Here is a 16,366-nt window from a genome sequence, read left to right as displayed (position 1 = left end):
CTATATGAAACTAAAATTAATCAATCACCTGCGGAAGAAACAAGAAAATTAAGGAGAGTTCTATTTCTCCTATCCGTCCAACCATCAGTCATGATGGTGCAACCTTTAGTGCTCCATATCTGGCGTTGTTCATCTAAATCCTTCTTCACATCATCCACCATTTGAGACAAAATGGGTCCCCTCAAATCACTCTCACTAGGGGCTTTGAACCCCGCCCCGCATATGGTAATAGCATCAACCATTTCTTGCCAATAAGGAGACCTGTCGCAAAGAAACTCAATGAGATAAGTTAAGTATAAAAATTCAATGAGATAAGTTAAGTATAAAAATTAAAACAATCAAAGTTATCAAACATAAAAGTTAGTAAAGCATTCACCTGGCTAGAAAGAATGGAATACAATTGTAGCTCCAAAACCTACCAACTGCCATTTTAGCAGCATCATGGACTTCCTTGTTCCAACCCATGCCCTCAAGCGACGATTGGGACCCAGGAGTAGTGCGAGGCACAAAGAAGGAATCCAACCTAGATTTACGAATCCTAGGTCCAGTGCTAACACTCCCACTACAACTACTAGTGCTAGGAGCATGAGAAGTGGCGGTGGCACTGCCACTTATAGAAGCAGAAGTAGAAGCGGAAACACCAGCAGTAGCAAACTGAATGGGACGATATGGAGGTAAGGAAGAAGGGCCTCCAACACAACCTAACTATGTCCCTCTTCCTAAAAATGTCTCTCTCCCAATGGCCACTCAATCCTCCTTTTGTTTCTTTTTCCTTTCAATTTCCTCAACCATTACATAACATTCATGTACGGCCTCAAGGACTGCTTTTAGGCATGGTTCGGCATCATTTCCACACACACCAGCAATATGGTATTTCAGCCTATATATACCTCCATGGAATATTGTTTTCCAAAACATACATTTTGTTTGCCCCTTTCCTTGCCCTAGAAAATCCTCATGATATTTCCAAGTAGGGTCCTTTCTAATGGGGGGTCTAGAAGCTGAAGTAGACATTTTAGGATAGTTTTGTGAAACTTGAAGTTGAGGCAAATACTAAAGTGAAGTTTGCTGCAATAAAACATTACAAATACAAAATAAAATTAATACATATTACATACATTCAAAAGAACTAAAGTAGGGTTTGTCAAACCCTACTTTTAAAAAAAGGAAATTTACAAACCCTACATAGTACAACACTACAACTACATACTACATGCTACATACAAACATACAAAATATTTTGAAAGAAAATGTAAAACTTTCAAAATAAATGAATAGAAAATGGAATTTTTGCATACAAGAAACAAACTAATCTTCAAAAAAACAATCTTACCTCTTACAACAAGCTTGAAATGAGCTACAAAGTCTTCCTATCCAACTCTTGATGCACCAAATCCAAACACAATGTAGCTCCAATGTGACAAATTGAAGAAAACTTGAGCTTCCTCCTCGCTGGTTTTTCTTCTATGCACCCTTGTTTTTCTTCCCAACTCACTTTACTCCTTTTTTTGCAAGTGAATGAAATGAAAGTCACTTTTAGGGATAAAAGATAATTAACAAAAAAAAACGGAATTAAAAAAACATTGCAAAGTAATTTTTTTTTTGTGTTTTACTTTTGGCCCACGCCGGCCGAGTTTGGGGCTCGGGACTCGCTGAGTTTGGCGAGTTTGAGCCGAACTCGCGAACTCGGCAAGTCTGGCGATTTTACTCGCCAAACTCGGACGAGTCCGAATCCGAGTCCCTAGGACTCGCCAAGCATGACTCGTACTCGGACTCGTCGAGTCCAGGCGAGTCTGGGCGAGTCCCGTTTCTATGCCCCCAGCTAAGCATGTATAGAATTGAAGACTATAAGAGCGTGAATGATGCATTCACTATGTACATCACACGGATGCTGCAAGGTAGAATCCACGGAAGATTGTCCAAGGAGGCAACAGAGTTAATAGAAAAGTATGGATCGTGGTATATACAGTTTCCCACTTTCACATACCTTAGGATTCATGGGTTTCAATCTAAACCCTACAGACTTCCTAGGTATCCAACCGACAAAATGATATTGTTGGAAGTGGTAAGACAGCTTCTAGAGTTTGATGTTATCCAGAGAGAGAAGCACAGGACAGGAATGACATTCCCTATTTCAGTTGGGAAAACATCAGAGATTTGCCAGTCCGCCATAGCCGCCAGCACTGCGAGTAAGGAGCTTGCATTCTATCGATTTGCTACGTATAAGAAGAGAGAAAGATTTGATCCAAACAAGAAGGTCGGAAGGATCAGGGGAGAGAAGTTCACTCACAAAATTGATATAGAAGATTATTGGGCTAACCTGATGGACGAACAAGCAGTGAAGAGAAGAATGTGGTCCAGAATGTCAGTGGACTTTATGAGGAAGTGTGGACTTTTCCTCATTCCTGATCAAGTATTAGATGATAGAGATCATACACATCCACAGTATGAGAGTGAAATGAAGAAGGCAATCTTATTGCCTAACTGGTCAGAGTCAGAGGAGATTGACCTGAATATATTGATGAGAGAGGTTTTGAATTTCTCCCGCATATGGGTAGACATACAAATGAACAAATTAGTTGACATGGGTGTTCCCTTCACTTATGAAAGGATGAAGCCGGAAGAGTCTACTTCCGAGGATGATCAGAGGACTATCAGTGATGTCAGGATTCATGCAAACGAAGAGAGTCAAGCTCCCAAGAGAAGGAAGAACGCGTCAAGAGAAGTCAAGGCTAGAGGGAAGAAGATTGAGGAGGTGAAGAAGAAACATAAGACTATCATTCCGCCTATCATTCCTTCACCCCCTCCCAGTGTCTCATCAATCGAAGTGATTGAAGTAACAGAACCGAACAAGGAGACTCAACAGTGTTCCAACACAGTGATACTACCAGAGAATATTCAGGAGTTCCATGCCACAGCGACATCTGCACCTCCTGATGAGAATAATGATCAGTCGGAATCCCCTACTGTCCTTTTGGAAGTTAGCTTGGGAAATGAGGTATATGATTGGACCAAGAATAGTCTTGATGATAATGATGATGTTATCTCGGCATTGAGAGGACTTGATCGAGAAATATGTCTCAATGATGGTATGGAGATGGCCGCTATTCCTAAATGGCTGATGAGAAGTATGGAGAAAAGTAAACAAATGATAGAGGTACAGCCTATTGATGATATTGATGACTACCTAGCTAGGAGTGCTAAGGAGAAGGAGCTCAAGAGAGCGGAGATTTTGTCGCACATAGCTAGAGATGAGACAGGAATGCGGATTGCACAGATTGTTGTTCCTATTGCAGGCGTGACAGCAGATATTGCTACTCCTATGGATTTCCAGATCACTTCAGTTGCCCTTGGTCGTACATCCAGAAAGAAAGAATTCCAGGAGATTGGTAAAAACCTCCAGGCAATCGATGCGAGGTTAGGCAGAGAGGTTGCGGAGAAAGAAAGGTACAGAGAAAAGAATATTAGACTCAGAGAGTATATTGCAGGAACAAGGCATGGAAATCCCACCCTTATTTCCCCTATTGCAGTTGACCATGGAATACATTCATACTGTGAGGTGGTGAGAAGTACACACTCGGAGGTGGAAAAGTGGATTGAGAGCACAAGAAAGTAGGCAAATGGTTTCCTCACTCAGTTTGTCCATGCATATGATAGGACAACAGGGCTCGTATTCAGAATCCAGTATTTGGAAGGAGTTTGGGAAGAATTCCAGCCTATCCAAGACAAGACTATTCCACACCTCCAGGCTTTGAAGAAGATTCCTAATTCCACCTTGGTCAGCGAGAACATTGTGCACAGTGGAGACAGATACGATTTCCATGGCTGGTATTGTTCACTAGCCGTAAAGAAATCAACTTATGAGAACGCCCAGTCGAGTTGTATGGAGATGGAAGGGTTAATTCAAGACATTCAGATGAAGATCCTTGCCTCGATTGAGGAATTATTGGGTGTTGATGTTAGTGATGCTAGTGGTTTACAATTAGCCGAATTAAGAGACAAGATGAAATTTATGTATTTTTGCCAGTTGGACTCTTTGAAGAAGAGTCAGATAGATGACTTGGTCTCTTTGTTGATTCATGTTCATAGTCGCAGAAGCTCATGCCAGAATGGGAGAACACTTTGAATGCTTGCTCGGATTCACTGGACGTGATTGATTTACAGCAAGATACCTTGCCTAGCATTTCCATGGAGGAGTTAGATTCAGTATTGGCTAGATTCTTGGAGTATGTTAGGAGAGAGAGAGATGCAGGGAGGAATCTTCTAGAAGATTCCCTATTTGATGACTAGGTATCTTTTCATTGGGCCATATGTTGGTGGCACCATTTTTTATGTAACCCTAATTAGGGCAATTCTAGGGTTTTGTTGGCATGATCTCGGCCGTTGATCTTAGATCAATCTGGGCCATCCATTTTGTAAGAGACTCTATATATGCCTCCTTGTCTCTCATTTGTAAGGGAGAGTTTTTGTAGAATTGTTGGTATATGCTACAGCTATTTGAATCCTAATCATTGTTCAATTGTTGGTGATTTTGCTCTTCAAGTGTTGTATTTGCATTCATGGTTCTCAATTCCTCTAAGTTAGATTAGAATTTATTTTCATGTATGTTAGATTGAGTGAAAGATTTGTTGAATTTATTTGTGTTGAATCCTTAATCCATACCACTAGCCTCTTGTCGCTGGTAAGTGCGCCTTGTGTGGTTAACTAGAAATTTAAGTAAGCTTAACTTCAACTATTATGCGTCCCTTGACAAGCATCAACTTGGATGGTGTCAACGTTTGATGGTGATAGCCTGAAAATCTTTAAGTATACCTTAGACGATTGTACTAAGCTTGTGTCAATACCTAATTGTGAGACCTTGCCTAGTTTGGCTCCACTAGATCCATTCATCATTTCCTACATTCCTAGGTTTAGAATAGACTTCCTAAACCCTATTCCTTTTGCCCATTTTTTTAGTAAGAAGTAAATCCAGAGCCATATTGATAAATCTTAAGTTGACAGCACACCTATTCCGCATCATTCATGATAATCCAAATATTTGCGTAAGCCCCCAAGTGAAACACAGCAATTCACATCAACCATTGAGTTATCCACTCGTCAAGACCTGACATGTAGAAACCTTGGAATCATTTTAGTTGATCTCATTCTTAGCATCTAAGGTGATTTTGTTCAAGAGAGGGTAAATTACCTTGGTATTTTATTCTGAAATGTTTTGTGCTTAAAAAACACATCAATAGGTCCTCAGGAAGGCTATTAAGGAGGTTGGGCCACAAAATGTGGTCCAAGTAGTGACAGATGCAGCCCATGTGTGTAGAGAAGCAAGGAAACTTATTGAGGCAGCCTATAGACATATTTGGTGGACTCCATGTTGTGTGCATTCCATGAAAAATGCACTCAAGGACATGGGGAAAATTGACTCAATTAGAGAAGTGGTTGAAATAGGTGGGTCAAGGCGAAAACAGAGCAGGGGAGAAGGGTGAAGGAGATTGTGAAGAGTGATGTGTTTTGGACTGATGCAAAATACATAGTCTCCATCATTGCTCCGGTTTTTCAGGTCATCAAATATGGGGATGGGGATGCAACTAACCTTGGAGAGGTGTATGAGTGCATCGATTCTATGCTTGACCAGATGAGGGATGTTGTGAGAGTGAAGAACCCCACTTTAGCATTCTACAATGAGCACATTCGGCCAATCATTTAGCGCAGATGGGACAAGCTCAGCACTCCCTTGCATATGGTTGCCCATGCCTTGAATCCTAAGTGGTACAAGGCTAGGCCCGATAGAGTTACACCGATTCAAGATGTTAAGGTGAAGGCAGGGTTCTTTAGGTGCATAGAGATGTATGATTCTAGAGATGCCGGCATAATTCGCACTAAGTGGACGAAATTTGCCACTCTTAGGGGTTATTCAGGCATGGCAAAGCTAGATATAGAAACTATGGCATAGGAAGACCCACTTTTGCGGTGGAATTGTCATGGTTAGAAATCTTTGACTACCACTCTAGCAATCCATATGCTATCCCAGGTTTCTAGTTCTTCAGTTGATGAGAGGAACTGGTCTACATATATCTTCATCCATTCTTTTAAGAGAAACAAACTTATCTCTAAGAGAGCAAGAAGCTTGTGGCTGTACATAGTGCTTTGCATCTCATTGACCACAAGACACTTGTGTACAAAGAGAGTCTAATGGCACAATGGGATGTAAAGCCAAGGGAGCCATCACAGGTAGATGAGGATCCTACCACTTCAAATGCAGGGCTGGTTGGTGTTAATTTGACAGATATTGACCGTGAGGAGTCCAGCAGTTCCAGTGATGAGGAGTTTGCAAATGATTAGATGCCTCCCTTCACTACATTTTGAGTTTTGACATTTTAACTTTTGATATTTGTACTTAAATCTTATTTCGATATCATGCTAGTAATTGTAATGCTATTGCTACTCATTGTAACAATGTATCATGTAATCATCTTTACGATATCAGATATTCATATTTTCAATATAATAGAAATCTCCAATTTGACAATTTCGTTTAACATTCAATAAATCTTTGTATTTAGTATTTCAAATTTTGCTATTTTATAATTTTACTAATTTTCTATAGTTGCATTTGAAATGTAATTCTTATACTGTTATGCATCTTTTCACAACTAGTTTTCCAAGTACTATATGTATATCAACACCACCACCCCGCCTCCGGTCGCCATCCCCCCGCCATCCCCAAACTTAGGCCCTTTGTCCCCCCATCCTTGAAACCCGTCCCCTCATCTCCAATGGCCGTGGAACATCTTTATTATCCCAAATCCCAAACTTGATCCTCCCCCACAAGATTTGTTCTTCCCTCTTATATCTTTACATTTGAGGGAGACAAAACTCTTCATGACATGCCTCTTGACCTTTCATTAAACTTAATTAACTTGTGATTATATTTTCTTATTATTATTTTTATTTATATTATAATCTTATTATTATTATTTATTATTAAATCTTATTTCAAAATGGGGACATTACGTACATTAAAGAAAATAAAGCCAAAAGGGAAAAAATGAACCAAGAAAGAGGTCCTCTTCCCATTCTAGAATATGGTCTCCTTCTTCACATGGTATACCAAGACAACCAAGAGATGGAAACAAAGAATATACTATCAATCTGCCTTCTCAAACTCTATCTTCTTCTCCTTGTTAGCGTATATTAGCAGTGCCAATACATGGATTTCTGCATCTCATTCTATTCCTCAATCCTAGCATAAATAATAGAGTACAAAAAGGAAAAAGTATGTCTACGCACAAGCTGAAAAGTGATAGGTTATTTTCAGCTTTGACACCCTTTTCTATGGTATTTAATCCCCTTACTGGCAGGTCGTGTTTGAGGCTATTACCATTGTTGTCCTGGGCCTGAAAGTCCCCACTTCTAAAATGACAAATCTTGGAATATGTTACATATAATATTTTTTAAACATTGTGCTCATTCATTAAATTTTAAATTAATAAATTCTGGTTTTACCATCATGTTTAATGGTTGTATCCATGGAATAAACAGGACATTGCTGAATTTTCTTTTTTCATGCTTTGTGGCCATTATGTTCAAAATTATGTTTATGAATTCAGTAAAATAACGATTTCCCAAACACTTTATGATATATTGAAATCATGATGATGAGGAATTCTGCAAACAACAGGGCAACAGAAAGAACTACTGATCTAGAGACACCCTACTAGTTTGAAATCTTGTACTACCCATTTTTAGACTTGATGCTAGATTAACATTAGACAAATTGAATTGGTCGAAACATTGTACAAAATGAAAAGAACATAACAATGTACATCAATAGTCATGAATAAGTCTTCAATTTAAAGAATAAATTCATAGATAGCAAAGATCTTGTTTGGTTAACCACTACTAAGTATACGACCAATTTTATCCCCTTGCGATATTTTATTTTACAAAGGACGAATTTTAAATGGATGATTATCTCTAATAAATGGAACAAATCAAAATACATTCAAATCAATGATGCCATGGTTATTCAAATCTTGCTTTTTCTTAAATCATTTTGGAGGGACACTGAGGCAGTTATCCAATTGAGCACTGCTAGCAAAGGTTTTGAGGATGAGTGAATGGAAAGTAAGTTGCCGAGGACTTTTTATATATGTGATGATGGATAGGACCAAGAAGACCATTAAAGAAACTTGATGTGATAAGGAGGTCAAATGAATGACCTTGTGGAAAACTGCTGGTGACAGATGGGATAATCAGCTCTATAACTATTTTCATGCTGGTCATTGCTATCTAAACCCAACTTCTAAATTTATCTTTTTGTTCTGATTTACATATGTACCTAGGATTTTTATAGCACTGAGAGTTGTACTTTGAATGTGCACCATACATCTGGCTAAAAATATGTAAAAAGCATGATCTGCTAGCCTTTTGGAACATTTCTTAAGAAAGATGCTTGTGGGAGAAGTCTTGACTTGAAATTCTAATAAATATCTCATTTTCCCCCTTAATTTTAATATTAATGTTTACTACATAATTTTTTATTACCCAATTTGATATTCTATTAGCTGCAGCCTGCTGCTTATTCTAATTTTAATTTGATCTGGTGAAGCATACAGCTCAAATGCAAACCTATGCTTACTAGAATGGCTATGTTTCGACTGCAGAAAGAAGGTAAATATTAATGATTAACAAAATCCCATAATTGGTATTTTTTGTATTAAACCAGTGAGGCTCAAGGTTCAAAAGCACACCACACTCAGGAGTTGCTTGAGTTTGAATCTAAATACTGGAGTTCTCCAACAGTGATTGCATCAGTGACTTCAGAATTGCAGGAGGAATCACTCCAGTCCTGCACATGGTCAAAGCCCATTATAGGATATGCCACTGCAGTTAACAGCTTGCAATTTACAAACATCACATTGATTAAAACCAGAACCAGCAGAGGCCCCACAAGGCAGAAGGTTTGATTGAACCCAATCCCATAAGGAATGAACTGATGCCTGTGAATGGTAAAGTTTTAAAAACCAAGAGTCTCAATGCTTCCTATGCATCAAGAAGCATGCCTATCCAATTTCTAATGATATATGTTTCCGTAGATGATCATCATCTAAATTACTCATAAATGCAAAACCAGAATGTCATTACAGGGGGTTGCTCATTCCCCGTGAATGGAGTTGAACTGATCATGGAAAGACTTGTCATGCCAAAATTTTACTGAAAAATGTATCCTCGATGAATTTCAGAAACATCAGGAAGTAATATTTCAAACTATAAAGATATGCATTTCTGGAGATGATGATCATCTAAATTTCACATAAATGCAAAACCAGAATGTCATTAGAGGATGTTGTTCATTCCTTGTGAATGGAGTTGAACTGGTCATGGAAAGACTTGTTATGCCAAAATTTTACTGAAAATGTCTTCTAAATGAATTTCAGAAACATCAAGGACTAATATTTCAACAATGCAGATCCTATATATTTTCTTTGCAAATCATGGATGAAGTTATGGGTTGCCGTTAATGTGGTTTGGGTTGAAGCTTCAGCCACATTCTTAATACCTCTGTGCTTTGCAATCTGGAACAGGTTTTTTTTGGAGAAAAGGAATCAAAGATATGATGTCATTGAAGCCAGCAGTGTTAATTTAAGAACAGAAGAGCTGGTTGACAGTGTGTTGGTAAACAGATTTGTCACTGTGAATTATCCTTCAAAAATTGACCCTATTTGCCCAAAGAGCAGTGCCAACCGTTCCAACAGTTGGAGAGATTGCAATCAAACTCTGCGTTTGAGAGGGGCAGCTCCCTCATATGATGGGGGTATTTTGGGATTTTTGTGTACTTTTAACCTGAAGTACATAAAGGAGAAAACATAAAACTAAAAAGAAATAAAAGATAGAAACCCCAACAATAGACATACAAACATCAACTGAGATTTCTCAACATTTGCAACAAATTACAAGGGGAGTTTATAACATAATACGCTTAACCATGAGATGACGATAAAGAAGAATGACAAATCTCAACATACACAGAGATACGATACTTCAACACATTCAAACTAAGATACCAAAGGTTGCTTGTGTATCATTACATCAATTGTACAAAAAACATATGCAGAAAAAGAATACCAATTTGACATACGAGAAATCAGCAATGATAACACATGAATACATTTAGAACACACGAACTAAGATGTATTCTTCATTATCCTTTTGGAAATATACAAGTCCAAAATCCTTTCTATACATAGTGCAAATCAAAATGTCATTACAAGTTTCTCCTAGAATTTCAGTAGAGTTTCCCCTCTGTAAAAAATCCCTCCCTTAACAATGCTAAAGCCTTGTATTTATAGGCTTGAGAGAATAACTACCTTGTAACCACTTAATCTAAACCCTTTGTGTAACTACTTAGAATAGCTTCCTAAGTTAACTACTTACGATAACTACTTTTTTTTTTAAGACAAGTTAGGATTAACCTAACTTTTTACAAAAATAAAGCCCAAATTATAACCTTAGTTACAATAAGTGATATAATCACTTTTTCAAAAAGATAAGTGGAAACACTCGTTGAAAGAATGAGCAAGTCGTCAATTTAGTCAAAGTGAGCACTGTGTCATCTTGCAATCACAAACAACTTGATCTTCAAGGAAAATCACTCCAACTTCAACTTGGAAAGTTACTCCTTTGCATGCAATAAAATATCCACCTTTTGTAACTAACCACAAATCACCACCAAGAAGATTGAAACCTGTCAAATTCTCATTACACCTCTTAAAGGGAATATCCAAAAAGAATTTACAAATGATGCAGCTTTAACAAAAGCTACCTAGACCATTCCTCAAGTTGAGATCATGAAAATCAACTCCGAAATACTTTGTAGATGTCACATTTTCTAACTTCATTACAAGTCCTTGTGACTTTCAATCTACCTTTTTCATTTGTTCCATAGAGAATCACAACTTGCAAACATGAATGCTATTTCATTGGAATCTACATAGTGATAATATCGTTTGCAATGATAGCCCACATATCAACAATGAGAAAATTTTGCAATGACTAGCTCTTCACTTGATCACTTTCCTTAAGAAAGTCAACAACTTTGAGAAAATTATCTTCTGCCTTGGGATTTTATCCTATCCACGTATACAAATTCTTGGGAACTTGTCAACTTGTCACTAGGGTGGCCAATGAATAATTCTTTTCTTTGTCTTCTGCAACATTGAGTAGATGAGTTGAATTTGGAAATACATTACTCCAATTTCCTAAATCCTTTTCAATAAATTGATTTTGAGTATTTCCAGCAACCATTGTAGATCATGAGAAGGCATATCTTTGAGGAGCGCTATCAAACGATTTGGGTGCATTGTGAATGGTTTCATATTGTGCACGCGTGTTTAGTGAACTTCATGGCTACTACACCTTTCCAGCAGTTTGGTGTTGCTATTATCTCATGACCGCAGCCTTTAATGAGATGATATCTCTTTGAAGAATTTTGTCGATGAGTTAACTTTCCTTGTCTACGCATCCACATCTTGCATCAACTTGAGAGTTTACGGAGCCTTTTCAACAAATCATTTATGCATTGTTGTGAGCATTGCATCCCATGAGATACATCTTTTCGAGGTCTTCTATTGAGAAATTCGGTTGCAATGTCCATGTTTTATTTCAATTCCTTTACCTTAGTGCAATCACGAAAAACAATTGCAAAGGTGGCAGTATTTGGCTTCGACCTATCAATTGCACATTTACTTGAAAAATTCTAAAGCCGCTTCAACAAATCCATTTGGCTGTATTCTGCAATCATTTCATTTCACTCTCGGTGATGGTATCTCTTTGAGTTATTGTTTAAATAGTGACTATAGGTTCAGATGCCCTAGGTATGTTCGCAGCTATATATTGATTGATCCATTTGGCTCCCGGTAGTTGGAGTGCGGGTAACGAGCCGTAACACGGATGACTGATCTGATGGTGCAAGGTGTGAAGAAAGGCCGAAGCTCCACCACGAGGATTGATTGGAAGTAAAGGACTTTACACTCTCCTAGCCACTGCAGAAATGGGAGGCAGTATCCCATCCAATCTGCTTTCCTTTCGCCAGTTATTCAATTTGCTCTAACGAGGCGGCAGTGACATTGGTAATGAAACTATAGTATGCCTGGTGCCAGACTTGGTACAATAGCGCATGCTAATTCTCTAATTGATTCGACGTTGCATCACAAACTCCAATACCTTCTGCTGACTACTAAAGCATTGTTGCAATTCTATGCTTCCACATTTTGCAAATATGTTGACATGGCAACTGCAATCATCGCTCTCCATGATTTTACATCTCTTTAAAGGATTTGTTCAAACCAGTAGCTTTGTTTGCCAGCACAACAGCAACCCATCCAATAAACCCTTATATTACTCATGTTCAATGGATGAACATAACTAACTTTCTTTCAATGCTCGAATAGAGGTTAGAAAGTTAGGATTTTTGAGCAACTGTGCATATTAGGTTAGGATTGCTCACTTTTTGAGCATTTTTAACCTTCCAAGGTTAGGATTTTGACTTTTCAAAGCAATAGGTTAGGATGGCTCACTTTTTGAGCATTTTTAACCTTCGAGGTTAGAAATATGAAATTTGTGAGCAACAAAGGGCATTGAGCAAAGGATCACTTGCAACTACTCCATCAGAACCTACATTAAGACTTTTGATTGCTCTTTCTCTTCAAAAAGAGCAAAATGGGAAATATATTGAAAACAATTTAAAATATTGGAATTATTTTCAAAAGAATAATTTAAATATTTCCCATTTAGACTTTAATGCCTTGATTTAGGAAATATGACCACAACTTTCAATTGGTAAGGAGTTAGGCTCCGAAATTCGAAACACACCTTCAAGGTATGAAAATGAGCATATAATATCATTTAGTCCTCATGACGAAACCTAGGGTGAGGTATTTTAATTGTTTTAGAGCGAGGGACATCAAAATTTGAAAATTTAAAATATAGCAAACTGTGAACTGGATTCAAGCAAAAATTGGTCATATGGCACAAAATGATGCTTAGGACATGTTCACAAAATGATTTCCCTCAATTCTTTGTAATTTACAAAACTCATCCACTTTTCACATTTTGACTGGCATATTTATGATTGACAACAATGTAGGTTAAGAATGACAACCTTGAATGACATGCTCACTCATTTTGCAGAGATACATATTTGAGCCTTCATACAACATTAGGACCAATTCAAAGTTCAAATTTTGGGTATTTCAAATGTGGGGCAACACAGTGTTGCTCCCCAATCACTCAAAATGGCAATAAGTTGAATGATGCAGATTAAGAAATGGTCGATGTAGATTATTTTTATTTCATATGGCTGTGATAGTGGTTATGAACCCTGTGTGGCCTATTAAAATTAGTCATACGGTATTGTTGAACTTTTGGTTGGAGACACCAGATTTTTGTTGCTGCTGTTATATATGGATCTTTTCATGGTTTTTAGTGATAGGTCTCTTGTAAGGACTTATTTATAGAAAAAAAGTCATACAATATTAAAAGAAATAAAGAATCGTGGAGATCTATTGAAACTAGTCTCGTATTGGTGAACTGTTTCTTGGAGGTCTTAGGTTTTTTTTCTTATTGTCACTGTTAAATTTGGAATTTTTTATGGGTTTTTCTGATGGGTCCCTTGTGAAAGATTAGTTGTAGACGACTTTCATGCAATATTAAAACAAAACGAAGACCCTGTTAATCTAGAGGAAATAACCTTACGAAATGTCTGATGAAATTATGCAATCTCTATGAATGAGATTTGAACCAAGATAAGTTGCTCCATTAACATTACGCCATAACTCGATGAACGTGCTGCATATATTATGTTAACAATAGGAAATTTATTTATTGGGTGGTTGGTTGTTTCCATTTACCAAACAACAGAATTTAATCACAAAAAGATTTGAATCAGCCTAATAACAGAAAGCATGCTGTATTGAACGGAATTAACTGCAAATTTACGAACGCTGAATGAATTCAATCACAAAACCAAGAAATGTTAAGAACAGAGAAGAACCTGAAAAAGTTGGACGACTCTGTCTTCTTCTTGTTGGTCTTCATCCTCAACCTCTGCTTTGCAAGGAGATGGTACAGTGGGTTGAATTAATGAAGGGAGTAGCACCAAACCCAGGATTGCAGCTCTTCTACTTATCAAAGAAGTTGATGATGCTACTTCCTTTGAATTGGAGACATGCAATGCGATTGGAGGAGCTCTGATTCTCTGAAATTTGAAGAAAGTGTGAGGCACTGCAGCTGCATGCATCTGTATGCCACTTGTACCATTCATCTTCCTTGTAGCGAAGCCAAGCATGAAATCTGAAGTTATATATAATCTCCGGATTTGTGTGAATTAACTGTCTACTTCATTTGAAGAATAAATGTGAGGGCGAGTTTATCTCTTTGACGGATTAGTGCGACAACAGTTTTTGAGTGCTTTTTTTTTCAAATATATAATGAATATTATATTTTCTTATTGTGTCAAAGTGATGATATCTATATCATTCGGAAATCATTTGAATGGCAACCTTATTACCCTAAGTAAATCAATTTGTTGGATGATAGTCTTTGATGGAGAGCATATTTGGTGAATTGGCTATCCTCGTCAATTAAAATAAAAATATGTTTAATTTAATTTTTCTTCAGTTTTTGTTATGTTGTAGGACAAATAGATTTGTAATAAAAGGTCAATATTTTATTACATATTTGTGGTCATAATTTTGGAGGCAAGTTTGATTAGGTGGTTCAAATTTGAATTTAGCATATTCTAGTTCAAACCTAGAATATATCTTTTTTGGACGTGATTTCTTGGGAGTCACTATTATGGGATCACTCATATTTTCCCTCTTAAATAATATTTATTCGAAATGGATGTCAAAGAGTTATTGGATAATTTATAATTTGGGGTGTTGTTGAGTAGAGTGGTTGGCTCAGTTAACTGATATTATTAGTAGATTTGGAGGTGGAGTTGAAAATGCATCCAATTGTTATTTAAAGAAATTTCTAAATGGGAAATAAGCTTCCCTCTTGTTTCCCACAAATTATTTAGCTTGGGGTTACCAAACCACATTGGGAGGTGGCTCACGTGGAGTTTTAGCAACTTCAACTTTAATATTCCATTCAAGACTTGGAAAATTTTGGGGTTTTGAAAGGTGAAGATTGGAGAGCTTGGAAGGAAGGCTTTTGAAAGCCATATTGCTATTGTTATGCATCATTTTGTAGCCTTGTCACCAACCATATATTAGATTGGAATGTTGTAATGAGAAGTCAATAGGCTTAGCATGGTGTTATGTAAAGTTGTTTCAAAATTAAATAAGAATTTCTCCAGTTTGCTTGCACAAAATTGGTGTTTAAATTCATCTTATTTGTTGTTAGAAATTAGATTTGCATAAGTGTTTTGAAGTGTATGATCAGGTGGTTTTGAAGGGATTTCATCCCTTTACATCAATGGTATTAGAGAAAGGTGTTATTGAGTGTTTTGAATAGACCATTGAGAGAGGCATTTCGTACCAAGATTGTGATGGTGGATTGTGAGAAAAATGTTTGCAAAAGGTAGAGGTAGAGGAAGAAATGGAGGTGGAAATCCTCTAGATGTTGTCCATGGTGATGATTTTAGAGCCTTGAGAAGGTAACTTGAAACTTTGCAAGAAGAAATTTAAAGAGTTTTTACACATAGAAGAGAACCTGAAACTGATGAAGAAGAAGAACCCTCAAAAATTGCTAGTTACTCAAGCGGTGAAAGGGATACAGCAACACCATTTGTTAATGATCCATTATTAATTGCACAATCAAAGATAGGGAAAAGACCAAAGATTGAAGTCCCTACATTCAGTGGAAACCTGAATCCTGAAGAACTTGTTGAGTGGATAAATGAAACTGAGGACGATTTTGAGTTTGAAGAAGTTGAAGACCCTGATAGAGTAAGATTTACCAAATCAAGATTGAAAGGACATGCTTCATTTTGGTGGAGAGAGGTCCAATTGGAAAGAGGAAGAAGAGGTAAAGACAAAATCACTAAATGGGAAAGGGTGGTTGGAGAAATGAAGAGACAATTTATCCTAGTAGATTATGAGTTTGATTTGTTAAAACAATTGCAAATTCTTCAACAAGGAGGAAGGATAGTGAAAGAATATACAAAAGAGTCATAGAATTTGGATCTGAAGCAGCCATTTAGAGGCCAACAAAGAGAAGGTAATTTGTTACATTAATGGTTTGAAGCCAAGCATACAATAAGAGTTGGCATTAGTAAGAGTGTATACCATAGAAGATGCATACCAAATTGCCTTGAAAATAGAAGAAAGAATGAACAAAAGATTTGAAAACAAGCAAATAGGAAGAG

At 37.2% G+C, this 16,366-nt stretch overlaps 1 protein-coding gene across 3 annotated transcripts in view; it reads right to left on the bottom strand.

Annotated features, from left to right (window-relative positions):
- The window catches only part of LOC131079630 (uncharacterized), a 101,371-nt gene extending 86,897 nt beyond the window's left edge, over window positions 1-14,474 (bottom strand). Inside the window, exons 1-3 of one of the 3 annotated variants that reach the window (XM_058017635.1) lie at window positions 14,048-14,474; window positions 377-1,068; window positions 29-261 (exon numbers count right to left, since the gene is read on the bottom strand). The gene's annotated coding sequence lies outside the window, so the exon portion shown is untranslated. Of the gene's footprint in view, window positions 1-28; window positions 262-376; window positions 1,069-1,333; window positions 1,499-14,047 lie in introns of those variants that run through there. The other 2 variants (XM_058017634.1, XM_058017633.2) reach the window with 2 other exon arrangements.
- Between the last annotated feature and the right edge of the window lie 1,892 nt (window positions 14,475-16,366).

Source organism: Cryptomeria japonica, chromosome 8 (genome assembly GCF_030272615.1).
Source record: "Cryptomeria japonica chromosome 8, Sugi_1.0, whole genome shotgun sequence".
Lineage (NCBI taxonomy): Eukaryota > Viridiplantae > Streptophyta > Pinopsida > Cupressales > Cupressaceae > Cryptomeria > Cryptomeria japonica.
Note: the sequence above shows the minus strand (reverse complement) of the source record. Positions and strands in the feature narration are given on the sequence as shown.